The 27,875-nt window shown below is 35.6% G+C and overlaps 1 pseudogene; it reads right to left on the bottom strand.

The window, feature by feature from the left end:
• Positions 1 to 59: 59 nt before the first annotated feature.
• On the bottom strand, positions 60 to 27,875 carry LOC129498164 (60S ribosomal protein L7-like; annotated as a pseudogene).

Here is a 27,875-nt window from a genome sequence, read left to right as displayed (position 1 = left end):
ACATCTTTTTTTTTTCAATTTGAAAGTAGTCATTTATTAACCGATCAGATTAAAAATCATCATGGTAGATACCTTAGTTTCATCCTTCTAATGATCCTATTGATCCAATCTTCCCTGTTGCCAGCATCTCCACTTTGTACAAAATGAATGGTCTTTTTCTTCATTCCTCCTCCTGGAGAACATAATTTGAAGGGCCACAAGGAGTTTTTGCTTCTTTCAAATATTTTCCAACAGTATAGATCTGAAACAGATCCTCCATGCAGATGAAGGCATATTTATCAAGAGATTGAGTAAGCAGTGTGTTGTCTGTCAAAGCAATTCGCTTCTTGTTGATTTTGTCATAACAACGCTTGTAGATCAATACATTCACCGGCTTCAGGTTTGGGTACCCCTGTGCTACGTGTGGTTCCACAATCCTTAGCATGTCAACTGAAGCTTTGTTGAGCTTAACAAAGATGCTATTGAAGATCTGGCAAAGACAAAGAAGCAGCAACACCTTTCAAACCTTTGGGCTCACACCATTGATACCTGATTCTGATGACAAATGCCAATTTGGATTCCACAGATACATGGAAGTTGCCAGCTTTTCTTAACATCCTGACCATTCAAATTTCAATTCTGTATGCCTTCCTTGTGATAATGCTTAACTTTTTTGTTTTAATCTATAAGCTTCCTTCTTGCTTAAGTGTCTTTTGGGCAAACTTCTTTCTCCAGATGCTTGATTTTCAACTTTGCAAAATATCTCTGCTTTTTCTTAAGGGGTCCTGGCAAAGAAGGAAACTTCTTTTTCTTCTCTTCTGCACCCTACATGGCTCCAGACAGAAAAGAGCTAGAGACAGAGATCTTAATATCAATATCTCTCAAGAGAGAGAAAGGGAGACAGCTTTCAGCTGCTTTAGCCCCCCAAGTGTTTCAATATAGCTGATATCTGACCACAGCCTCATAAGAGACCCCAAGACAGAATTGTCCAGCTGAACCTTTCTCATATATCAAGTTCACATAATTTGGGACCCTAATAACATGATTGTTTTATGCCACTAGGTTATGAAGTAAATTGTTACTATGCAGTTAGTAATTTAGGATTAGCATCTTGTGATCTTCAGTAATTCCCTTGATTTCTAGGAGTCTTGCCTTTCTGACCTGTAAAATAAGGGCAAAGGTAGCAACTAAAAAGGGCAAATATTACACTAGCCCACGTGATGAACTACTGCTGATAGCAAGACCCATTCTCATATGTGGGTCTACTACTTCATAGCCGCTCCTCACTGCCTGCTTCACTGTGAGTAAGCAATCACTCCTTTCTGTTATTGACCTTATAACAAGATCTCAAAACTTCTAGACCCTTTGAAATTAGCAGACAAAATACAACATAGTTTATATGAAGCTAAATAAAGTTAAATAGGCTTCTTCTCACTGGTTCAAGGAGGTAGGGCATGAAAGAGTCTTATGGACATGAAATGTATTACTTAGGAGAAATAATACATTAAAGCACTGTTAACAACTAAGTATAAATTAGGTCACCAGATTAGTCACCAAACAGGTTTCCAAGGACCAAAGAGCAGCACAACAGTTTTGGTTGTAGGTGTAGAGAATTGGGGGTAGGAATTGGACATATGCCAGTGGTGGAAAGCAGCCAAATTGAAGGCTGAATTAAAAGTGCCTTCTTCCCCTTTGCTCATTTGCCCGGAGGATCACTCCAATTTCATAGATCCTACTACATTTACTAACATTTCTTGTTGACTATCGATTGCATAGCCCCTCAGAATATCTTCAATCTAGACCTGCTGTATGTATATGTGTTTATGGATGCACAGACATGTACACAGGTATAAGTACATTAGGGAGGAAAAAAATGTGATTCTATCTTTCTAGGTTCTTTGGCCTTCTAATAATCAACTTAACATAAAGCATTATTAACAGGACGAAACAAATTTAATTTTGTATGTATGGGGGCCAACGAGAATATGAGACCCAAGGACAACCCAGGCAATTGAGGCTTATATGCCATCTTGAGCTAAGGAATGGAATAGGGACCTGGGGTTTTAAAGGAGAGGAGGATGATTCACAGGATGATAAGAAGAGCAGATGTTTGGTAATTAGATTTTTGTCTTGCCATACAGATAGGTCATTCAGATAAAAATGTTATCTCTTGGTAATAGCTTTATTTCTGGGCCAGGCCCCTGTCTAAATTCTTTTAGGTCATTTAAAGGAGAAGTAAAAGTTATTCGTGAGTCCGCTGGGTCTTGATTGCCTTTGGCTCAAAATAGTCCACAGGCCAAAGTAGCAATTTTGGGGAGACTTGTTCTGAACCCCTTCAATATATATAAGAAGGAGGGATAAGGAAAGTAATGTGGTGATAGACACTTAACAGACAGCTCTTTTCTTCCTTTAGAAAGAAAAAGCCCTGGTTTTCAGTATTTTTTGATTTCCCTGGGGAAAATACTTTCATCATGGCCAATTTCAATCTACCATTTTGACATTACTGGAGTTGGGAGGGCCTGAGTAGTAGCACACCATTATGTTGTTTCCATCATATGCATATAATAAGCACAAATAACTTAAAAAACATAGCTAACAATAAAATATAAGAAATTGGTATGCCTAAGTGGCTCAGTTGGTTAAGTGTCTGACTCTTGATTTCAGTTCAAGTCTTGATCTAGGGTCGTGAATTCAAGCTGCACACTGGGCTCCAGGCTGGTTGTGGAGCCCACTTAAAGAGGAAAGAAAATAGAAAGAGAAAAAGAAAGAAAGAAGAAAGAAAGAAAGAAAGAAAGAAAGAAAGAAGAAAAAGAAAGAAAGAAGAAAGAAAGAAAAGATGCAATCGTAAAATGGCAAAATGTAAAGCTTTGAGGATTTATTATACTCATTATTAATATAATTTATTTATAATTTTATATAATTTAATTTTTAACAATGGTTCTATTTAACAATAGTCTGGCAAAATTCCTAACAATTTAGCAATTGGCTCTCACCAGCTGATAGGAGACATATCTATTATATCACTGGAAATTAGTTAATAATTCTACATCAGCAATGATGGCAGATCTCAGAGAAGGCTGTCCAGCAGTTGTGGCACTGCAGGGGAGCACAATTTGTCACTTCAAGATATGTCTGTTTGTTATAAGGCTTATCTTAGACCGATTATTTTTAAGAAACAACAGAAGTTATCCTTTTATAAGAGACATTGACACTAATAAGGAAAATCTTCATTTCTAGGGGTAGCCCCCTCTCTGTACCAGGAAAAGAAATATGACGACATTTCTAGAAACTCTAATCAGTGGAGAAAGCAGCTGACTTAAATTTGCATAACTAGGTGCACCTGGGTGGCTCAGTCAGTTAAGCATCTGCCTTCAACTCAGGTCATGATCCTGGAGTCGCCAGACTGAGCCCCACGTCACGCTCCCTACTCAGCTGAGAGACTACTTCTCCCTCACCTTCTGCCTCCTCTGCACCACCCCTGCTCCTGCTTTCTCACTGTCTCTTTCTGAGATAAATAAATAAAATATTTGAAAAAATCTGCATAACTACTTAACCCTTGTTAACTCTGCTTTGCCTGGTAACTGACTCCCCACCCCTCATGTCCACAACTTCTTTTGTCTTTAGCTGGAGATGGTATTGGAGGTCATAGCTTGGGTCATTTAAGAGTTATTCAGTTTTTTTTTTTTTTCTGGGTGTCTCCCATGTATACCAGAGGTATATATGTTAAACATCTGTTTGTTTTTTCTCCTGTTAATCTTTTATTACAGAGGGGTCTCAGCCAAGAACATAGAAGGTAAATTATTTTTCCTCCTCGAAAATAAAGTATTGTTGAATGGTGTGGTGGGGTCTGAGTCACCTCTGGTTTCAAGCAGCCTGATTCATTTAGCCAAGTGCTGGGCAAATGTGGCCATTTCCTATTGTGCCAGGACATGACTTGAAAAAGATTGAAAAGTCCTGCTTCAGAACACCCACTACTTCCTTTCAAGCCATTTCTCTCTTGAGCCAGTACTCAACTATGTATTAACTAAAGTTTATCTTTTTTCTATATTTTTTATGTATATAATAACTTAAAAGTGTAATCAGACAAATAACCAGGAAATATTAATCACATATCCTGTGCTATAGACTCTGGGAACATTATAAGAAAAAATACAATAAAATCCTAGTCCTGAAAGACTCTATAATCTAGTCATAGAGATAAGACTAACACTTCAAACAATCACAAAAGCAATAAAAGATAGTAGATGTGTGTAATAAAAGGCGAAATGATATGGCACAAACCATAACTGTCACTGAATTTCGGAGGAGTTGAGAAAACAAAAGGAAACTCAACTGATTTTACCCTTTTGGTTTACAAATACAGGACTAATGATGATTATTAACCAGTTAAGTGGAAGTGAGGCAGGGTCCAACTATCCTGAATTCCATGCCATCCATTTAATCCATTCAACAATTGAGCAGCTGCCATGCCCAGGACACTGTTCTCAGGGTGACTTCATTAGGAGATACAGTACCCATGGTTCATAAACAAGTTTTAATTTCTTTTCAATCAGAAGGAAAAAAAATAAATTTTAGGTTCGACAAAAGTTTTTAATATATGATATTAATATATGTCTTTATACCAATAACAATCATAAGATATAATTTTTAATATTTTTATTTGCCACCCCAAAATGTATCTCTTGGCGTGTGGATTATTTTAGGCTGATTATTTCTAAGAAACAGAAGATTCGGGAAGTTTTTTTTTTCCTTGCGCTAATTGCCTAAAAGAATTTAGATAGAGGACCTGTTCCAGATACCTATCAGGTGATTTAAACTAGGTATGGGAGACGAGGAGGAGCCTAGCAAGATCTGTTTGATTAAAGTCATCTCTGTGTACCATAGAGACAAGGTCCAGCAAACATTTGTTTACCAAACATTTACTCTTTTTCATCTTTTTGTGAATTGCTTTTCATTCCTTTAAAGGATGCCTCTACCCAATTCTACTTACTTTAGGTTGAAATATATATCTTATTTTGTCTGATTATCTTTCCAATCTCTCATGTTTATGTAGATTCCTCACATGCACATAATTAGATTTTCTCTTGTTAATCTGTCTTGTGCCAATTTCTTTTTGTTTCAAATTTTTATTTTTTTATTCAAGTATAATTAATGTACATTATAATATGTTCCACTTGTACAATATAATGATTCAACAATTCTATACATTTCTCATTGCTCATCAAGATAGGTATATTCTTAACCCCTTTTATTTTATCCACCCCACCCCCACACTTCCCTCTGGCAAATCAGTTTGTTCCCTATATTTGAATCTGTTTGTCTCTTTTCTTCTTTGTTTTTTTTCATTTGTTTTGTTTCTTAAATTCCACATGAATGAAATAATATGGTATTTTTCTTTCTCTGACTGACATATTTCACTTAGCCTTATACCCTCTAGGATCATATTCATTGTTGCAGATGGAAAGATTTTATTCTTTTTTAGGGTGGAGTAATATTCCCTTGTATATGTATACCACGACGTCTTTATCCATTTTATCAGTGAACACTTAGGTTGCTTCTATATTTTGCAGGATTATGGTAAAAAATACTGCAATAAACATAGGGGTGCATATATTTTTTGAATTAGTGTTTTCATTTTCCCTAGGTAAATACCCAGTAGTGGAATTACTATATCATATGGTATTTCTATTTTTGCTTTTTTAAGGAACATCCACACTGTTTTCCACAGTGGCTGCACCTATTTGCATTCCTGCCAATAGGGCACAAGAATTCCTTTTTCTCCACATCCTCTCCAACACTTGTTTTTTCTCTTTTTGATACTAGTCATTCTGATAATTAGAAGGTGATATCTCACTGTGGTTTTAATTTGCATTTCTCCCTGATGATTAATAAAGCTGAGCATTTTTTCCTGTGTTTATTGGCTACCTGTATGTCCTCTTTGGAAAAATATCTATTCATCTTGTATGTCCATTTTTTATTGAATTCTTTGTGGGGTTTTTTGGTGTTGAGTTGTATAAAATTTTTATGTATTTTAAATTTTGAACCCTTATCACATATATCATTTGCAAATATCTTCTCCCATTCAATAGATTGCCTCTTTGTTTTGTTTATGGTTTCGTTTGCTGTGCCAAAGCTTTTTATTTTGGTGTTCCCAATAGTTTAATTTTGCTTTTGTTTCCCTTGCATGAGGAGACATAACTAGAAAAATGTTTCTGCAGTTGATATCAAAGTAATTACTGCCTATGTTTCTGTCTAGGAATTTTATGTTTACTGGTCTCACATTTAAATCCTTAATCCAGGGACGCCTGGGTGGCTAAGCAGTTGAGCATCTGCTTTCTCCGGGGATCTGGGGTGAAGTCCCACATTGGGCTCCCTGTGAGGAGCCTGCTTCTCCCTCTGCCTACGTCTCTGACTCTCTCTCTCTCTCTGCGTCTCTCATGAGTAAATAAATAAATCTTTTAAAAAATAAATATTTAATCTATTTTGAGTTTATTTTTATGTATGGTGTAAGAAAGTGGTCTAGTTTCATTCTTTTGCATGTGGCTGCCCTGTTTTGCCAACACCATTTGTTGAAGAGACTGTCTTTTCCCCATTGTATATTATTGCATCCTATATCATAGACTAATTGATCATATAAGTGTGTGTTTATTTCCTGACTCATTATCCTTTTTCCTTGATCTATATGTTTATTTTTGTGCCAGTATCATACAGTTTTGATTACTACAGCTTTGTAGTGTATCTTGAAATCTGGGATTGTGATACCTTCAGCTTTGTTCTTTTTAAAGACTACTTTGGCTATCTGGAGTCTTTAGTCATTCTATAGATATTTTAGGATTATTCTAACTTTGTAAAATATGTTGTTGACACTTTAATAGGGATTGCATTGCATTTGTAGATTGCTTTGGGTAGTAGGGACATTTTACCAATATTGGTTGTTCCAATTCATGAGCATTGACTATCTTTCCATTAGTTTGTGCTGTCTTCAATGTTTTATAGCTTTTGGAGTACAGATCTTTTACCTCCAATTATATATATATATATATATATATATATATATATATATATATATTCTGAGAGAGAGGGGGGGGGGAAGCCCAAGAAGGCAAAAGTGACTCTGGCCCATGGAAGTCATAATAAGATTCTGACTATTTTAGGCACTAGGGAAAGACAAAGTGGTGAATAAGGCAGGCAAGAATAAGGCAGACAAGGCCCTGCTTTCAGGGAGCTTTCATTCTTCTAGTGGGGGAAACTATTAGGTTTCAAAACCATTAGGAAGCCAATAAACAAATCAAGAAGCAAAATAAGACAGTGACAAAGGAAAGGCTATAAGAAAATAAAACAGTTTTATACAGAGGGATAAGGTGGGGATGTTTCTAAGAAGACCTTTCTAAGGAAGTTGAGCTCTAAATGATGAGAAAAAGCCAGTTCAATATAAAGATCAAAAGGAAGAGCTTTCCAGACAAAAGGAACAGCATGGGCAAAGGTGCTGAGTCAGGAATGAGCTTGGTGGGATGGAGGACCCAAAAGTCCGGTGGGTTGGAGTTTAGAAGGAAAGGAGAGGAGGAGAATAGAAGAGGTGGAAGTATTAAGAGGGGCTGTTGCATGGAGACTCGAGGCCATTGAAGGACATTAAATATGGTGAAAAGCACAATGGGAAAGCACTGTAGATGTTTAAGCAGAGGAAGAACAGGATCACGATACACACATCACAATAAGATCATTCTAGTTTCAGTGTGAAGAATTGCCTGGAAATGAGGGTGACCAGTTAGGAAGTTTGTGCATTAATGTGGATGAGTGATTGTGGTAACATTGGAGATGGAAAGGAAAGAATTCATCTGGGATATATTTTGAATGTAGAGTAGCGGGAATGGATGCTGGAAGAGTGGGAAAGAGTATCAAGGATGAAGAGAAGCCCTTAGCAGGCTTCATGGAAGAGATGATTATGCAAATGGAAGAATGGACCATTTCATAAAGAAAATAAAAATTGTATTTCAGCAATACAAAAAGAACTTAATTTAGATTATTAGACTGTAAAAATACACCAAAGTTAATGGGCTAAAATGTATGCAATGCCCCAATTATAGTTATTTGTAATATTTTGGTATTCAAAAGCTATTAAAAAAGGGGTAAGCTCTTTAAGTTCATATTGCATATGAATCAGAAGATGCATTGCATTATAACAATTTTAATTATCCTCAGATATATTTTATCGAAAATATTTTGTTGAAAATAAGCCACAAGGGAAAGCCCAATTTGAATTCAGAGTACTCAAAAACAAATGAAAACAATATATAAATAGAAACAAAAGACACTGAAATAATCTTTCTGTATTATAATTTGAATCCACCATATAAATATTAAGCACAATGGAATGGATAAAAATATTTAATAGAATCTTATATATGTGCAACAGAAGCATGGGAATCATGTAGGAGAAGCTCCAGTGAATTTTGGAAATTATTTAACCTTTCTAAGCCCTGTCTTCTAAAATGTAATAATGCTTATAAGGCTCATAGTATAAGATTAAAGAAATAATGTATTTTGTAGTCTGTTGTATCGGTGGATATGTTACTTTTCAGAGATGTGGTCTCTGAAGTTAAAGAAAAGTTAACAAATTAGTTAAAGAGCCAGTTTTAATCCAGTTAGTCTCTTAAATAAATTAATGGGATAAAGCAGATAGCAGGATAAGAATTCTGATTACCTACGAAAGCAAAGGGCTTTATTTTTCCAGCTTTATTGAGGTACAGTTGACAAAATTGTCATATATATTTAAAGTATACATTGTAATGATTTGATAGACATATACTTTGTGAAATGATTACCTCTATCAGGTTAATTAATGTATCCATCACCTCACATAGTTACCTTTTGTTTATATGAGTGGGAATGCTTAAGATTTACTCTCAGCAACTTACAAATATAGAATCCAGGTATCCTTTACTATAGTCACTAAGCTGTACATTAGACCCCCAGAACTTAGCATCTTGTAAGTAAAGGCTTGCACTCTTTGGCCAGCATATTTCCCCCACACCTCAGCCCCTGATAACTACCATTCTATTCTCTGTTTCTATGAGCTCGACTTTTTTTTGACTTTTATATTGCACATATAAATGAGATCATACAGTATGCATCCTTCCCTGTCTGACCTTATTTCACTTAGTGTAATGCCCTTCAGATACATCCACATTGTTGCAAATGGCAGGATTTCCTTCTTCTTCCTGGCTGAATAATATTCCATAGGTGTGTGACATCTATTTGATACATCCACTTGATATCCATTCATCCACTGATGTACAAGTACATGTATTTCTTTTGGATGTACATCCAGAAGTAGGTTTTATGGATCATATGGTAGTTCTATTTTTAATTTCTTGAGGAAAATCCATACTGTTTTCCATAATGGCTGCACCAGTGTACATTCACACTAACAGCACAAGGATTCCCTGTTATCCACATCCTTGTCAGCGCTTATCTTTTTATCATTTTGATGAAAGCTGTCCTAACAGATCTGAGTGATATCTCATTGTGATTTTAATTTGCATTTCCTGATAATTAGTGATACTGAGCACTTTTCATGTACCTCTTATTGGCCATTTAGCAAACAACCTGCAAGGAATGTTAAGACTGCTGTGATATTCTTGGGTTTTACAGAAAAATCCTTCTTACATTTAATATCTAGATATATGCAGTGGTATACTATGAGAAGTAAGAGAAATGATGGAAGTCAGATAATCTAGTGGGTCCCAGATTTTGGGATTTATGGACCAGTAAATTTTCTGAAAAAATGAAATAAAAGTGAGAGACTGGCATAGGATTGGCAACTTTTGATTTATTGATATTATAAGCTAAAAATATCAAATAACTATTATTGTCTACTATTAAATTGAGTTCTTAAAAGAACACATTTTTATGCCAAACTTTTATTAAAAACATATTCAAAAATACAAAACACTGGTTAACTTTTTTTTTTTTACAAATTATAACCAATTACAAAATATTGATTCATATATATTTTTTTGGCTATTGAATATTTGTCATGATCCAGTTGGCAATTGTTGACATCTATGCCCACTGGCAGTTGAAAATTTTTCCAGTTCTCCAATTTTTCAGATGATGGGAAGCTCACCAACAACAAATCACTGGGTGACTCATCAAGTTTAAAAGTAAAAAGAACCAAGATAAGTTTGCTTAATATGGTACAATTTACCATAATATTTCTTATACAGATTGTTATTTTATTCCTCTTGAAAACATGGGTTCCAGAAAACATGGATTCCATTGATATATCCTTCATTTGCATATACGTTTAATTATTCCAAATACACATAGTTCGGTTTATTCAAATGGTTTTTAGCAGAATCTTAGTGATCTTTTACTGTGTGTATAACTATGTTAAAGTTACACCTTAAAAATCAGTGGATTTTTCCATAGTTCAGATTAGTCTCCTCTTGAGAATATTTTGTATTCAATTATTCTTTTGACAAGCATCAATCCATATTATTTCATGTCTCCTGGGCTGCCCAGGGCTGACATAAGTAGTCAATAGTGTAGAAGAAGTTTTGAGTGGCAAGGAGAGGATACCCAGAGGGCTCAGAATCAGGGAAAGTAATGAGGGGTTAGCTGGGTACCACAAAATACAATGGGAGGTGGCATTTTATCCAAATGCAAGACAAAAAGGAATTATGCTGACTTTGACAATAGTATTAATAGTTTACTCTCATAATTCTTCTCTTCTTTAAGATAAGAATCAGGTAATAATGAGGTCATGAAAGGAGAGGTTTCTGGGAATGGCTTTGAAGGGGGCCATTTAATCCTTTGCTATAATAAGTTCATAACTGAAACAGATTCTGAGCTCTATTTTCCCTCTTTTCTCTCACTTGTGATGCTTCAACTCCTCAGTTCACTTCAGCCAAGAAAAATGTATTGGTTTCCTGATATAAATTTGAGAGCTGACAAGGGAGGTTTTGGAAACCATGATTGCTCTAAATAATGTATGTGAAACCTTGTAAAATGATAGGCAATTAAAGTAAGAAGTATACCAGAATGTCAAAATTTATTATCTCTGGGCAGAGGAATTACAAGCACTTTTTATTACTTTCTCTTTTCTGTAGTTTTCAAATGTTCTATACATATGTATCACTTTACAAGCCCAAGAAACATGTTATATATGGAGAAGAAAAACGAAACAAAACAAAAAGCCCTGCCAGTGTGGACAACTGATTCAATTGAATATAGAGAATGTTGGATGGGCACCTGGGTGGCTCAGTCAGTTAAACATCTGCCTTCAACTCAGGTCATGATCCCAGGGTCCTGGGATGGAGTCCGCATTGGGCTCCCTGCTCAACAGGAAGTCTGCTTCTCCCTCTCCCTCTACTCTTCCCCCTTGCTTGTGCTCTCTCTCTCTCTCTCTTGCACACACGCATGTGTGCACTTTCTCTCTCTCGAATAAATAATATATACATATTTTTTAAAAGGAACCTTAAGTGCTTAAATTAAGTACTTCTATTTATCTCTATGTAATTCTGTGAAAATATGACTGGTTGACTCTTGTTTAGGTACAAACTCAGCAAAAACCCAACAGTCTCAAATTTAAGGGCCAAGAAAGAATAATTATGCAAGTCAGAAACATACATGGTAATTCTTCACAGAAAAGATTTAGAGAATAATTAAACTCACAGGACTTCACTCCAGATGGAAAATCACACAGCCTCCCTTCCACATGCCAAGGGAATGCCTTCATCTCTAAGTATTACCTGCTCCCCTGTTATTCTAAGGTCTAGATGAGAATTTTAAAGTTTGGAGTTATTACATCATCAGCTCAGGAGATGCAGAGCTGAGACAGATGTTATGAAACCTCTAATCCAACTTCCTTGTTTTGATATTTTTGGGGGAATGAAGACCAATAGGAGGGAGAAAAACTTGAGACGTTCCCCTAGGTCACACAGAAAGGCAATTTGCTAATTACATAACAGTTACTTACATGGTTTAATTGTTTTTATGACAACCTGTAAAGCCTTATGTTTCTCTCTCCTTCACTGAATTTTTTTCCTTTGGAGACCATCTTGATTAGTGTAGAATACTGAGGTAATCACCGTGTATCCACAGACCCATTCTGATTGCTAGCCAGTGTCTAGCATTCACAGATTCTCTACTGCTGAGTTCTACCCTATAAAACACATGTTCTCATTTTTCTCTAAAATGAACACAAGTATGCAGATGAGTATGCGTACACCTGACACACTCCTGACCATGAGTCCACAGCGCCAATGGACTGTAACCACACTGCTTTCTTTTTCTACTCAAGAAAGAACAATTGACTACAGTAGTGACATTCTTCACAGAAAAATATCTTAAATATACTAAAAAATGTTTATTAATGAAATCATTCACATATTTTCATACTTTAAGACATTTCTAGCCATATCTCTAAATTGATTATAACTATGGGCACTAATATTCCTATTGAGAAGTGTTGGTTTGTGAAGTCACTTTATTTGATTTAATCCTTTGCACACTCTTATATGGTAAGTGCTAATTTTATCTCCATTTTATACACGAGAAATCTGAAGTCCAGAGAAATTAAGTAACTTGCCCAAAGTAGCACTGGCCAGGGAAGGAAAAGCCAGTATCCTAACCCTGGTGTCACTAACTATAGAGTACATGACCTTTCTCCTATGTTGTGATTCCTTCTTTAAGAACTGAGTCTCAGATACAGGAGTGATTCCATACTTAGTTGGAATAAGAAGCTGCACATATTGCAGAGTGTCTGACTCCCAGAGAAATGTATATATACTGTCCTCTCTACTATATTTTATCCCCCTACTTAGAAGTAACTTTTATATTACCTTTCAACTTAAAATGTGTGTAAAAACAAATGTATGTATTCCTCTCCCTTTCTTTCATAAACAGAAGTAAAATTCACTACTATGTATTTCCCCCCACTTTGCTTTTTTACTTAGCAATACTTTCTGTAAATTGCTCCCAGGACATGCATAGACATATTCTCTATTCCTTTTAAAATGGCTCCATAGTACTCTACTCAATGCATGTACTATATAGTTCATTTAAGCAGCTCCATTGGATAGATATTTGGGTTGTTTTTGGTTTTATTTTGTTAAAAATACTATTTCACAGAATAGATAGCCTTATGTATTACTGTATTTTTTGTATACATCTTTTTGTCATGTATCTTTAGGATAGATTCATAGAAGTAGATAATATTGCTAAGAAGATAAATGCACATATTAACTTTGCTACATATTGTTAAATTCTATTCTGTAATAGTTGTATTAGTTCACAACCCTACTCAGCAATTCAAGGGTGTCTTTCCCTCACAGTGCTGCTAACACTGTGGTGGAAAGGGAGGTGGTGGAAAGGGAGGTGGGCAGGGGGATGGGGTGACTAGGTGACAGGCACTGAGGGGGGCACCTGACGAGATGAGCACTGGGTGTTTTACCATTTGTTGGCAAATTGAACTCCAATAAAAAAATATACAAACAAAAACAAAAAACAAAACAAAACAAAAATTTCCCACAAAGAAAATTCCAAGCTTATAAGGTTATACTAATAGTTATCAAACATTCAAGAAATATTAATATTATATAAATTCGTAGAGAAAATAGAGGAGGAAGGAACATTCCTCAATTAGTTTTATGAGGCTAGACTAACATTGATAAAACTTACAAAGACAATACCAAAAAAATGATGTTACAGACCAATAACTCTCATAAGCATAGGCCAATCCTCAATAATTTTAGTAAATAAAATCCAACAATTTATAAACAAGGTTAATACTACTTAAGTCAGGTTTATCCCAGATATTCAAGATCTGCTTCTTCATTCAAAACTCAGTGTAATTCATGACATGTTTTGATCTCAACAGATTAAAAAAGATATATTTGACAAAATTTAAAACTTATGTATAGTAAAAATTCTCAGTAAAATATAAGAATAGAAGAAAACTATCTCATGTTGATAAAAGGCATTTCTGAAAATTCTGCAACAAACTTCGTACTTAATGGTGACATTCTGAGTTCCTTCTCCCTAAGATCAGGAACGTTGAGAGGATGCCCTCTCTGCCCTCTCTCACTATTCTCATTCGATATTTACCAGCTATTCTAGCTGTTGCAATAAGGCAAGATAAATAAATAAAAGGTATACACACTGGAAGGGAAGAAATAAAACTATTTACAGACAGCATAAGTGGCTAAATAAAAAATCCTGAGGACACTAAAAAACTGTTGGAACAATAAATGAATTTGCACTACTAAATGGATCTTAGGATATACAACATATAAAATTTCAATTGTATTTCTATATAGTTGCAACAAAAAATGGAAAAAATTTGAATGCTACAATTTATTTTGATATCAAAATAATCATAAAATAATTAGGCATAAATGTAGCAAATTATGTAAAGGACCAGTACATTGTAAACTATAAAACATTGCTGAAAGAAATTAAAGATGTCCAAAATCATTGGCAAAATACACTATATTCATGGATTAAAAGAGTCAGTAATGTTGGGCAGTCTGGGTGGCTCAGCGGTTTAGTGCTGCCTTCAGCCCAGGGCAGGATCCTGGAGACCTTGGGATCGAGTCCTGCATTGGGCTCCCTGCATGGAGCCTGTTTCTCCCTCTGCCTGTGTCTCTGCCTCTCTCTCTCTCTCTGTGTCTCTCATGAATAAATAAATAAAATCTTAAAAAAATAGTCTGTAATGTTATGATGTATATTCTTCCAAATTTATATATGATTACAGTGCAAACCCAATAAAAATCTCAGTAGGCTTTTTTAAAGAAATTGATGTTAATTCTAAAAATTACATACATATGCAAATGACAGGATAGCCAATACATTTTTTTTTTAAGAAAACAAGGTGGGAGGAATTAGGTTAACTGATTTTAAGGCTTACTATGAAGCTGCGATTATCAGAGTGTAAAATTATATCTCTTATGATAGACATAAGTGAATGGAACAGAATACAGAGTACAAAAATAGAGCTACACACACACACACACACACATAGAGACTGCTGATGACACAAGAGTAATGTAAGAGAATTCTACTAATAAATATGCGACTATATATATGCAACTAATATATATGCAACAAGACTTCATTCCACAGATGTTTGACTAAACATGCCATTTTATGAACTTACAGAATAGACAACTCTAGTCCTGATAAAAATCAGATCAACTCTTGTTAGGAGTAAGTAATGGTTGGAGGAGGTTTATGACAAAGGGATATGAGGAATCATTTTTGGAAGGATGTAAATGTTCTATATCTTGGTTGGTATGGTGTTGACAAGGTTGTATACAGTTGTCAAATGCCACCAATCTGTACACTTAACTGCAATGTTAGCTTTATTATGAGTATATATACCTCAATAATTTTATTTTAAAACATCTTTCATGTAACTGTTACCTCTCAGTAATGAATGTTTATTACAATATTGTTTATAATAGTAAAAAAATGGACATAAGATAATCTAACAATAGAGAAAGAGTTAACCTGTAGCCACAAAAGTTGGGAGGTAGGAATAATTGAAATTACTACAAGTCAGTAAAAATACCTACTTATTAGTTTGCAGCCAATAGACATAAACTGTATGCTGGTTATTCCACATTTGCTTCCTTCACACTCATTTTCTATCCTTCTATTCCCAGATTGTTGCCCTGTATGGGGCCAGCATTACCCAGATCCCCTCAATAGCTAGATAAACCTGTTGAACTTAGCCAGTGAAAACCATCAACAGAAAGTTGAAATGAAAAAGGAAGACAAGATAGAAATATTTCTTTACCATGTCTTCCCTGCTTTGTTTCAGGGTTCTGGCAGTGGCTCTGGACACTCAAGTCTGTAGATTCCTCCTCTGTTGGGCAGCCTCTCCCCCATGACTTCATTTCTTCTTGGGCTCTAATAACATTATTTACTTCCTTATTTCCAGGTTAGGATAGTAATAGCTTCCTGCTCTGCTATCTCTAGGTACCTCAACATCTCTTACTGTTTTTATTAACTCTGCCCACACTTCTGTAAATAGTCCCTTTATTAAGATCTCTTGAATTGCTCCATCTTAACAAAATGCTGTTTCCCACCGAGAGATCCACCCTGGTCTTTCTGCAATATTCCTAATTGCACATAACAGTTTTCCCTTACTACTATTAAAGCAACCAAAATGAAATTAGTCCAACACATCTGAAAACAGAGTTTTCAGTTGCTATCATTTGACCATTTTCCATCAAGTAATTTGTATAGACTTGTTTTAGACATTTTTATTCTGCTCTTTGTGAGGGTATCTTTAGAATGATAACCACATTTCTAATATTAAATGGAATTTACTTAATCATTCAAATATATTTTTTACAGCTTTTTGACCTGTTTTAAAATGTGACTTGGACTTCTCTACGATTTCTTTTGCTTATTTTACCAAATGTAATAGAGAATTCAGGTTTTGGATCCAAGAACCCCTGTAGGTTTATGTACTTATCATTTAACACTTTCACAAAATTTAGGATAGCTTGACAAGTACACCAGTATTTTTATTTATTAGGTATAAATATGCCTTCGCTAGCTTGGTCAGATTTCCTCAAGCCTTTCTTACATGATTTTGCACTGTTAAAACCTCTTGTGCTCAGTAAACAATTGATTTAGATATTATTAAATCATTAAACTGCCAGCTTTCTCTCCTTTCTTTGCTGAATAGCACAGTTATGTGTTTGCTGTTCTCTGTTAGCTCTGAGCTAAAATTCAGAAGGAAGCAATGCTAAGAATTGTGATCAGTGATTTCAAGAGAAGCGGCTGCTATTCTCAAACATTTCTTCCTTGACTACTAGGAAAGATGAGAAATCGACCTTGTTTAATCTGATCTTCCTAATGATGCTACTCTGGATAATGAAAAATTTTGGTTTATTTGGAATCAGAACTTCTACCAATATTAATAGGAGCCAGATATTTTTCCAGGACCAAACATTGGAATAACCTTGGTCCAGGAACACTATTACTTGTGCAGAGGCTGACAACACAGAGCTGCTTGTCATTTATGAAAATTAGAATCAGTTTAGTATTAAGTCAAGAACCCATGAAGGCTTTACTTCAGTTGGTGATTTCTTTGATTAGCTACAACTTTAGTTTTGTGAATACAGGAGGTGATTATCTTTGCTCATGAAAGACAAATTCCTATTGCAAAAGGACAAGAAATGTATCCCCCTTTTGACTATGACACCAATCAGTTCTAATGTGAACTATAATTCTTCAGTGCCCTGTAATTTTCCTAAAAGCTTCCAGATTGAAAAATGCTGTTCAAACTGATGGCTTCTTTTTCTCTTTATGTACTTGCACAGCAGGCGGATATAGAAGTGACAGAAATGTGTCCTGTTTCATTACTTAATCTTTTCAATGGATATCATGCTATCTCTTTATTGTACAACTGGAGAAAGGGCTTCTTTGCTGTCATGGTTACAATATATCAGTGCTGGAATTTTAAATTGAGATATGTTGTAGTTGATGAGAGCTTTTCTGCAATCTCTAACATTGTCCCTGTCATTGATAATTCTGCAGGAGAAAGTCTTTGTTTCAAAGTGTCTAATCCAGTTTTCTCAGTGATTACGAAGTCACTGGATGATCAAAAGGAGTAAAACATTCAATAGTTCGAGAATGAAATTGTCTTTGTGGGTTCTCTTTAGCAAATACCACATTTTTGTATTATTATTCAGGAAACATTAAATATTTCCATAAATATTTCCCCAGGGGTGTTCATTGATACTCAATTATCATTATTTTAAACCCTAATATTCTTTAGGAAAATGTAAAAAATTTTCTATTTCACTGAAACTATTTCACTGAAATAGAGCATTTTATGTACAATTAGCCTATTTACATGGTTTTTATATAATGATGTTCCTTAGATAATGGGTGCTTTCTCTGCTTATTACCTAGAATTCAACAAAATTTATCTACATGGAGTATCTACAGAGGTGTTTAACAAAATTAAAAATACAATCTGTTTTGATTTTATTAGTCTGTTTGAATTAATGCATCAGGAAGCATGAATTAAGCCAAACTTATATTAAAGTATTTCTGAAAAGCTATGCTCGTTGCATCACCTATAACTTAGTATTCAGCATCTATAAACTCCTACTAAACAATCACAATATTCTTTCTAACTTTTAATATTCCTCATCATGTCCCTTTGAAAATGATTGCATTAACTCAATTTTTAAAAAGGAGGAATGATCTTTAAAAAAAGGCGGGGGGATGCCTGGGTGGTTCAGCAGTTGAGCGTCTGCCTTTAGCTCAGGGCATGATCCTGGGATCCAGTATTGAATCCCACATCGGGCTCCCTGCATGGAGCCTGCTTCCCCCTCTGCCTAAGTCTCTGCTTCTCTCTGTGTCTCTCATGAATAAATAAATAAAATCTTTAAAAAAAGAAAAAAAGAAGAGAAGAATGAGTCAGAAAGATGGAAGAAAGCTGTAGGTTCAAATAGGTGTTTGTATTTTTCTACTTATATTTTCACTGTGATGATTATAGCATTTTATTTTGAAAAATGAAGTTTCTGAGAGGAAAAAATAATATAATCTCAGTTATAACCACTGTTCCTTTGCAAATGGACCATATGATTGTTTTATGACAAACATATTGCAACATTAAGAATTTATGTTTTGCTTGAGCCACATAAAATATGATTTAAAAATCAATGTTGTTTTGGTAATCTGTAAACAAAGTTTTCTAAACTTAAATATACATATGTATATTTTCTCTTCTAAGATACAAATGCTTCCAGAGAATCATTTCCATTTCCATTTCCATTATTAGTTGTTAAAGACAGTGCTATACTCTTTTTTTCTAGTACTTTAAGACACCTTTGGGGGGGGGGGGAAGAAAGACACCTGCGTAGTCAGGGTAGTCATTGCATCATTCAGGATTCATGATTTCGGGGAGTCTCAGAGATTCCTGCACCCCTTTCCCTGCCAGCTGCTCTCTCGTAGCTAACTAGGGCTGCCCAGGGAAACAAGCTGGCAGTCCTTGCCCCATTTCCCTGGATGTCACAGTCTTGACTGCTTTGGAAAATTTCCTTCTGATTCTCGTGGAAGGGTGGGTGAAGTGGGGGTGGGGGAGGAAGCTTATCAACAAGCTTTATAAGCTTCAAGTAGAACCATTTCTGTCATCTCTCTTCAGTGGATTGCTTCTAAGGATAACCAAATAATGATCATTCCAAAACGTGTGTGTGTGTGTGTGTGTGTGTATTAAACCCCATAACATATCATTGTAACAGATTTATTATAACAGGTTTATTTATAACAGGCTAATTTCAATTTAGTTTACCCTCCTATTTACAATTTTCATTAGTTTTTATTTCATCCTGCTTTTGTAAGATTTATCTAGGATCATGTCCTTCTGCATGGAGAGTATTTATTATTTCCTTTGTAGTTTTACCAGTAATGAATTTCCTAATTCTTTTTTAGTCTGTGGATTTAGCTTAAATTGGAATGATATTTTCAATAGTATAAGAATCAATTATTTTCTTTCAGTTCATTGAAAATATCCCTGTATTTTTTCTGGTAAGAAGTCATCTCTTTTCCTAATGATTACTCATTTGCATATAGTATCTCTTTTTTCTCTGGCTGCTTTTAAGATTGTCTCTTGATAATTGGTTGTCTGAGATTTTGCTTTGATATGTATAGGTGTGCGTTTCTGTATTTTTCATGCTCGGAATTCTTAAATTTGTGGAAGATGTCTTTCATTAGTTTTGGAAAGTTGATAGCCATTATTTTTTAATCTTTTTTTTCATAGCCATTATTTTGAAAATATTGCTTCTGCTATATATTGTCTTTTCTTCTGAGAAAGGAAATAGATACACATTTGCATTACCTATGTCTTTTACACTCTTTTTTGGCACATAACATTCATTTATCTCTCTGTTCTTACTCTGCATAATTTCTTTTGATCTACCTCCCCAGTTAACTGATTCATTTTAGCTGTATCTAATCAGTTGTTATACTCATCTGTTGAGTTCTCATTTTTGTTAGGATCTTTAGCTCTAAAATTTCCATTTTGTTCCTTTTCAAGTATGTAATTATTTTGTGTGTTCCAGTTTTCTGTTCAAATTTTCAATTACATCATTATCTCATTGAACATAACCAACATAGTTATTTTAAAGTCTATTTAAAGTCTGTGTCCATTAGTTCAAATACATGGGCAAGTCTCAATGGGTCTCCCTAACTATTTATTGTTTCTGCTGGTTCATACCCATTTTTTTCCTGCCTCTGTGTTATCATTGGTTGCATTATCATTGCCTGGTTATCACTGATTGTGTTCCAGATACTTTATCTGAAAAACTGCTTGTAGAAATAATTTGAGGCCTAGCTAATGTTACCTTCCAATCAAAAGTTTTTTTGTTTTTTGTTTTGTTTTGTTTTTTGGCTTCTGCTGTGCCTCTGTGGTCAGTGTAATCTCTTGCTGGTGTTACCTTATCTAATTTCAGAATTTTGTCAAACTTGATCATTTGACATTGGGCCATAGTCCATGTAGGTGAGAGTTTACCTCTGATTCTTCCTTACTTCTATGATTAAGCCATTTGGGGGACCAACCCAAACACAGGGTTGTACCAGATTCCTCAGTTGTTGGGGATATTGCTTTTTTTCCTGTTTCCCATGCTAAGTAAGTCTGGCAAAAGTGCTGCTGATGAAGCAGCCTCTTTAGCAATCAACAGATGCTCCTGGAAATCAGTTCCAAATGCTTATGTCTCTGTTTTCTCATCTTCTCCTAAATCTTGGCCTGAGAATTCTTCAGTATCTTAAAATCTATATGATGCCAACATGTATTTTTTTTAATTGTGTTAATTTTTAAAAATGTCATCAGAGTGAGTGCTGGTCTGAATTGTGTGGCTTTCCATTAGTTCAAGTGGAAGGCTCATTATGTTTTTAGTTTTCATCTAGATCTTACAGTTCATATCAACTAACGTAGAAAATATAGATATAGATAATATGCAAATGTGCTTTTCTATACTTGTTTCACCTTGGAAACTTTTATTTCCCCACTGAAACTAAGCTTTTTGCAAGCAAAGGCTATTTTATGTATTTTTCCATATACTTATCTATGCCAGCACTCATCCTTACCCCAATTTCTAAGAGCTGAAATGTGAATGAACACAATTATATCTTACTAGCTGATATAATAAATCCAAGTCAATTAAAATAGGAAGGAATTGGTTTTATTTTTATTTAAAATAAATTATTATGGTAGAAGTTAGGATTAAGAAAGTAATGCTCTTCTGGCAGTGATAAGGTGGCTTAGACTGTTAATCATCTGACTCTTGATTTCAGTTTAGGTCATGATCTCAAGGTCCTGGGATTGAGCCTTGCATTGGGCTCAGTACAGAGTCTGCTTGTTCCTCTCTCTCTGTTCCTCCACATTATCTCTCTTTCTCAAATAAATAAATAACTAAATAAATAATTTTTTTAAAGAAAGTAATGCTTTTCTCTTATTACTGTTATTTTTATTATTGTTATTCTTAGGTGTTTCATAGATTATAATCACCATCCCCTCATGCCCTTTGTCCATACCACATCTCTCTGGCATCTTCTGTTGATGAGTCATTTATATTGGTCACACTGACTGTCCTGTGTTTCTTTTTGGTGAGTCTACAATTATACCTCTGGCAGAACTAGAAAGCCGAACTCTTGGCCATCTTCTAAGCAGTGGCCATTGCTCATTGTGCCTCCAGACACCTAAGGACAAATGGAACGAATTGAGCCAATGAGGGGATCCCTCGGTGGCTCAGCGGTTTTGCGCCTGCTTTTGGCCCGGGGCGCAATCCTGGAGTCCCAGGATCGAGTCCCGCGTTGGGCTCCCGGCATGGAGCCTGCTTCTCCCTCTGCCTGTGTCTCTGCCTCTCTCTCTCTCTCTCTCTCTCTCTCTCTATCATAAATAAATAAAAATAAATCTTTAAAAAAAATTGAGCCAATGAGATGCTTTCTCTAGAGAGTTAGGAATCAGGTTCTAATTCATTTTAAGTTGTGGAATTGAAAAAATGACATGAAAAGTACTGAAGCAGCCATGTCTATAGTAGACGTAAAAAGTCAGTCTGCAGAAAAAAAAAATGGGACAGATATCATGAGATAAGCAAAGAAGACAGGTGATGCCACACCTGAGATGGAGTCTCCTTTTCACTTTCTGAGCTTGATCGTGTCTCTGTTAACTGCAACACCTAACTGCACAAGGCAATGAGATATTTTTTAGTCCTTCTATTAAATCTCCTCCCCTGTCTTTTTTTTTTTTTTTAAACAAAGGCTAGTACAGATGTGTTCTACTTCTTGTAATCTAAATAATTTTTCACCAGGGCAGGAGTATTTTATGACATTACTTTCTGATCATTTGGTTTATTTTTATCTCTATCTGAATGAGTAACTGATAGTTTATGACATCTTCCTTTTTGTTCCCCAATTTTAATTTATTTGAGATCTAAGCAATTGGAAGTACAAACATAGAAAACAGTTTATACATTCCTATAATATAGTGGGTTAGGGTACTTAATAAATCGGTGAATACCTTGAACTAGGGAGAAAAATAAAACAAAATGCTTGAGTCAACAACTCATTGGATTTCAGAAAATCCTTTCCAGATATTTGCTGTTATGTGACCTTTTTTTCTAAGATAAACTTTCAGATAGAGGCCCCAAATGAGGCAATAAAATGCCTTTGAAGAATCTCAAGGAAAAGAAGCATCATAAATCTACCCAATGCTTGATTCATACTACAATGTTTATAATTAACCACACAAGGAACTAAGTCACAGAGACCATAATGGACTTACCTCCTTGAAAGAACCTTTTCAGAATGACCCACTGAGAGATTTTACAGATCACTCTACAGCCAAGTTTTCCTGACTTGTGAAAATGTCCTTAAAAACAAAAGCACAATACTGAGAGATTTTTATTTTACGTGGGTACAGAATAAATCAGCTGTATTTTAAAAAAAAAGTGTTTTCTTAGAAATGGCAGGATTCATACAGCAACCTTTAATGCCTGTAAAAAAGCTGAAAATTGTGTGCTTCTAAGTAACAATTTCAGAAAATAATTCCTTTTTCCTTGTTTACTTGCAAAACCAATGGTAATTAAACGTCAATAGGCAGGGGAAATTCAACTTCAGGGTTTTTAAGAAGTAAAATTTACAGGGATACAACCCCTTCTTGACTTTGTAGAACAATGAGTTAGCAGACAAACAGCTTAACATCTACTTTGAAAGACAAAGCAAAACCACATGAAAGAATAATAGCAAAGACAGTTATTTTTATTTATTTATTTTACAAAGGCAGTTTTTATGCATTTAGAAGCATGTGCTCCTATGACAAATTCTAAACTGCACCCAAAGGACTGAGAACACAAGTGCTAATCATAGTAAGACCAAGACCATGAAGAGCTGTGATGGGAGAGGATCATTGTGATCTGGAGGCTTTTCAAAGGGAAATGTCCTCTGGTAAGAGGAATCAGGAATTAAGTCAGATGTGTTTCCCTCTGAAGATGAAATATAAGTAAATACTTCAACCATTTTTTAAATTAAAAATAATGGCAAATAAAACATAAAGCATCAGTGGATTTCAAAAAAGTATAAATTGGGAAGACTAATTTCCAGGATGGGAATAGCCTATGGAAGAAACCCTCTAAAGGATTTGAATGTAAAATCATAGAAAGTGTGTTGTCTCCTACAATAAATGTCATGGAAGTAGCTGGAGATCCTTTTGATAGGGAACAGAAGGTTAGCTGAGCTCACACCCTGCAAACCACACCCCCCCTCCCCACGGCCCCACTCCATGAGCTATATGTGACATTCCTCCAGGAAGCTCCCAATGTCTTAATGTTAAATGCCTTGCAATTGGGAAGAACAACCCTAACTTGACAATGGCAAGGCCTCCAGTATCCTGTAGGTACTCTTTAGCAAATGAAAATCCTTTGAAACCTCCCTTTTCCTTATGTGCCCCAACTCTGCAGGTGTATAATCAGCCACCCCTCACAAGCCCAGGGCAGCATCTCTTCCTGCCCATGGGCCCTGTTCCTGTGCTTTAATAAAACCACAACTTTGTACCAAAGACATCTCAAGAATTTTTTCTTAGTCATCATCTCTGGACCTCACCCCACCAAACCTCACCTATATTCCAAAACTACATCACTTTTATCAGATTGTGACAGAGCAAAAGCAAACTAAGATCTGATGTTGCAACATTTGTCCTTTAATCAGATTTCTCTGGGCCACTTGTGCTGTAGTCTGAATTTTTATCTTCTCCTGATCTTCTTGACCATCAGGATCATTAGCATTCAAGGGAGACTTGGATTCGGGAAACAAACCCAATCTTCCAAGTGTGAAAGATGGTTTGTCAAGTAGCTCTTCCACCTTGCTCACACTGAACTTGGTGATGAAGCCTTTGAAGAAGGGAGAGGATAAAGAGAAATTAAGATTCCTTTCCCAACTGCTTGCTTGGACCAGTGGTTCTCAACACCCATAATATACCATGACAGTTGTCGCAACGTGTGTTTGTGTGTTTGTTTATAAATCTTCTACTCTCTGTGGAAGGCTGCTCCCAACTCCTCTGCCACTCTGGTTATGCTGATGAGGCAGCTCTGGACGGGGAAGAGATGACTGTCAGGACTGAAACAAACAACTTCCTACATAGTTCTTGTGAGCAGCCCAAATTAAGACCTACAGGTTAGGTTCAGGAAAGTGGAGAGCTACACATTCCAAACATGGTTAATTTTTCATAGATATCTCTTTTCTTATGCTTACCATTAATTGTAATTGTTTAATTGTAATCTGGTGCCATTTTGACCACTTGTACTTTTAGCATTTAACAGTGTGCCTCAAACATAGTAGTTAACCAGTAAGTGTTTGCTAAATGCATCTTTTAAAACTGATGTCAATGTGGATGAATATTGCTGCTTTCAACTTAAAGTTAGTAAACCTGAAAGCTTGAAACCCACTTAAGTTACTCAAAGAATTATCAGAAATAGCCCTCAGGACTTTGTGTTGATGTGAATATAATATTTCAGGTCAGTTTACTTATTTTAAGTAGGAGTCCTCCAGCAATCAAAATAGTGGTGACAGCATCTGTCACCTCAACCTTCAGACTACTTAAAGGGAAGTTGGAAAGCCAGCCCTAACAAACTATAGTCCATACTTTGTCACAGACTGGCCCTGAAGAAGGTGCTCCAGATGGATACATCAGGCGTTTGCTCATTGTCTTCTTCCACCATCCTCTTTATACACATCACAGCACAATGTAATAAAGTAGTTTAGTAGTTTTGAAACAAATGCATACAATTTAGGCAACTAATAGAGTAAGAATAAACATGGAATAGCTCCATCTCTCTTCTGTTTCTACAGTTTCTAAATCAACTTTGATTCTCTTCACAGCTTTCCAACCTCATGCCCTGGAAAATAAGTAAACCATCACTTTCTTTGCTTCTGTGAGAAAAATCTAATAAGAAAAATCAATAATACTTAAAATATGGATTTAATTAAGCTTTCAAGTCATCTCCTGATATGAGAGCACTTTGCTGAGAGCACTGGGTTATCTTCAGTGTTAATTTCTTCTATAATTTTTGGCTTAATTATTCATTGCTATACTAGCATGAATTTGGGTTTGCAAATTTGTAAGGCATTTGCTACTAAAGGTAGCTTTTAGAAATTTGTCAGGAAGGGGAAAACTGCACAATCTAGGGACAATACAAAATTTAGACTGGGACATGGTATTCTGCTACTGTTTTTGAGATGAGGACTTGTGCTTTGAAATGAACTAAATCATGTATTTCCACTATTCACAGTTGTCCCAACGTGTGTTTGTGTGTTTGTTTATAAATGTAGGTATCCTCTACTACATAGAAGTAATTAATGACTGTAGGTCTTTCCACCCACAATTTTCCTACTAGATAGCATGTTTCAATGAAAGCAAGTTCTAGACCAAATTTTGTAATAGTGTAAACATTTACTATCAGTGAGGCTAATAATGGGCCTCAGAGCCAATACCTTTTCTATAAGCTCTGTGAATTTCTGTTCTATGTCCTTCTAAGTACTCCATTATGCACTGTGACTGACATTGTAAAGTGGTGATGTTTTAAGACAGCTCAAGCGAAGGGGCTCCTGGGTGGCTCAGATGTGTAAGTGTCTGACTCTTGATTTTGGCTCACGGTTCTGAGATTGAGCACCATGTGGGACTCTGTGCTGGGTGTGGAGTCTGTTTAAGATTCTCTCTCCCTCTCCTGTCTCTCCCTCTAGCTAGCATGCTCTTATACTTACACTATCCCTCAAAAAATAAAAATAGCTCAAGCGAATTTTTGATTGGCTCAGGTAACAAAACACTTCATTAAGGGGTTGACATTGGACCAAATGGAATTCTAACCTAAAGAATTACTCTTTAGGAAGAAGGCTGATATAGACTCCTCAGTTTCTTATGCTCCCTTCATGCAATGGAGAAAGTATCAGTACAGTATTTTAAACCAACCCATTTACTGTAAACAAGTTCATTGCACCAATGAAATATTAATTCTTACATTTGCACTGATTTATAAACTTGATAGTGAGGACCCAGATAGCAGTAATTGAAGCACTAATGGTAGTTGGGTTAGGACTTCTGATGTGAGCATTTCAAAGGCTTGTTAACCACCTCTGGTATGTGTATTTGTGATTAGAATATCTCAAAGGTTAACCAGCTTTCCACAGTTATATATATATTATATAATTATATAATATATAATTATATATATATATATATATATATATCTCATGCTTTCTACGCTGAAGTGATTTTAAGCCAATTACATTCAAATTTCAATGTAGTAAGAGAGTTTATCAGACAGGATTTAGAGTTGCCTTTAGATCAGTATGTAGTTTGAATATTTACCTCAAAATGGTCCCTCCTCTGTTAGAAACACCTGTAGAAGACTCAAATGCTGCACTCATGCCCAATGCAATTTGCTTGTTGTCTCTACCCAACAGAGGCTAAAGATTATCCTGCTACCATTAGTTACTTTCTCATGTAAACTTACCATGTGCTTTGGTCTGAATGTTGGTGTCCCCTCAAAATTCATGTTTAAATCCTAACTCCCAAGGTGATAGAATTAGGTAATGGGGGCTTTGGGAAATGATTGTGTCATGAGGGCAGAGTACTTTGAATGGAATGAATACCCTTATAAAAGAGACCCCGAGAGCTTGCTTACCCCTTTTGCCATGTGTGTTTAGACTGAAAAGACATCCAACAGTGAGGAAGCAGTTCTCACCAAACACTGAATCTGCCAGTGCTATGATCTAAGGCTTCTAGCCTCCAAAACTATGGGAAGTCAATTTCTGTTGTTTAGAAGTTACCCTCCCTATGGTATTTTATTTTATCAACCAGAATGGACTAAGACACTGTGGGATATTGAAAAAGGGATTTTACTTGGTGTTCTGTCATCCAAAGTATCATGAGGTTCATGTATCACGATCATCAGTAAAACATGAAAAGGAAGATTTCCTTCGATAACTGGGACCCCTGTTAGAAGCCTTGTCTGAAATAAGATATAAACTCTTTGTTCTTCATCGGTCAGAAGTGTTTTTGGAAGCCCTGGATTAAAGTGGATCAATTCACCACTAGTCACTAGCAGTTAATCAGTTTTTTGGACATGGAGACATGCTTCCTGGAATCAATCTAAATGTTTACCCAGTCTCCTGCCAAATGATTCAAAACTACCATATTGCTGTTCTGTTTTGTTTTCAAACTGCAACTCACTAGACAATCTTTAAGTGCAACAGCTTTTATTGTCTCTAAAATATTTACCAAAAACAATATGAGCAAAGGTGTGAACCACAGGTGGTAGAGAAGCGGACTGATACCATCCCCACTGCCCATGTCCCCATGACTCCTCCTGGGACAT

Source organism: Nyctereutes procyonoides, unplaced genomic scaffold, assembly GCF_905146905.1.
Source record: "Nyctereutes procyonoides isolate TBG_1078 unplaced genomic scaffold, NYPRO_anot_genome, whole genome shotgun sequence".
Classification (NCBI taxonomy): domain Eukaryota; kingdom Metazoa; phylum Chordata; class Mammalia; order Carnivora; family Canidae; genus Nyctereutes; species Nyctereutes procyonoides.
The sequence above is the reverse complement of the archived record's forward strand: the minus strand, read 5'-3'. Positions and strand labels throughout refer to the sequence as shown.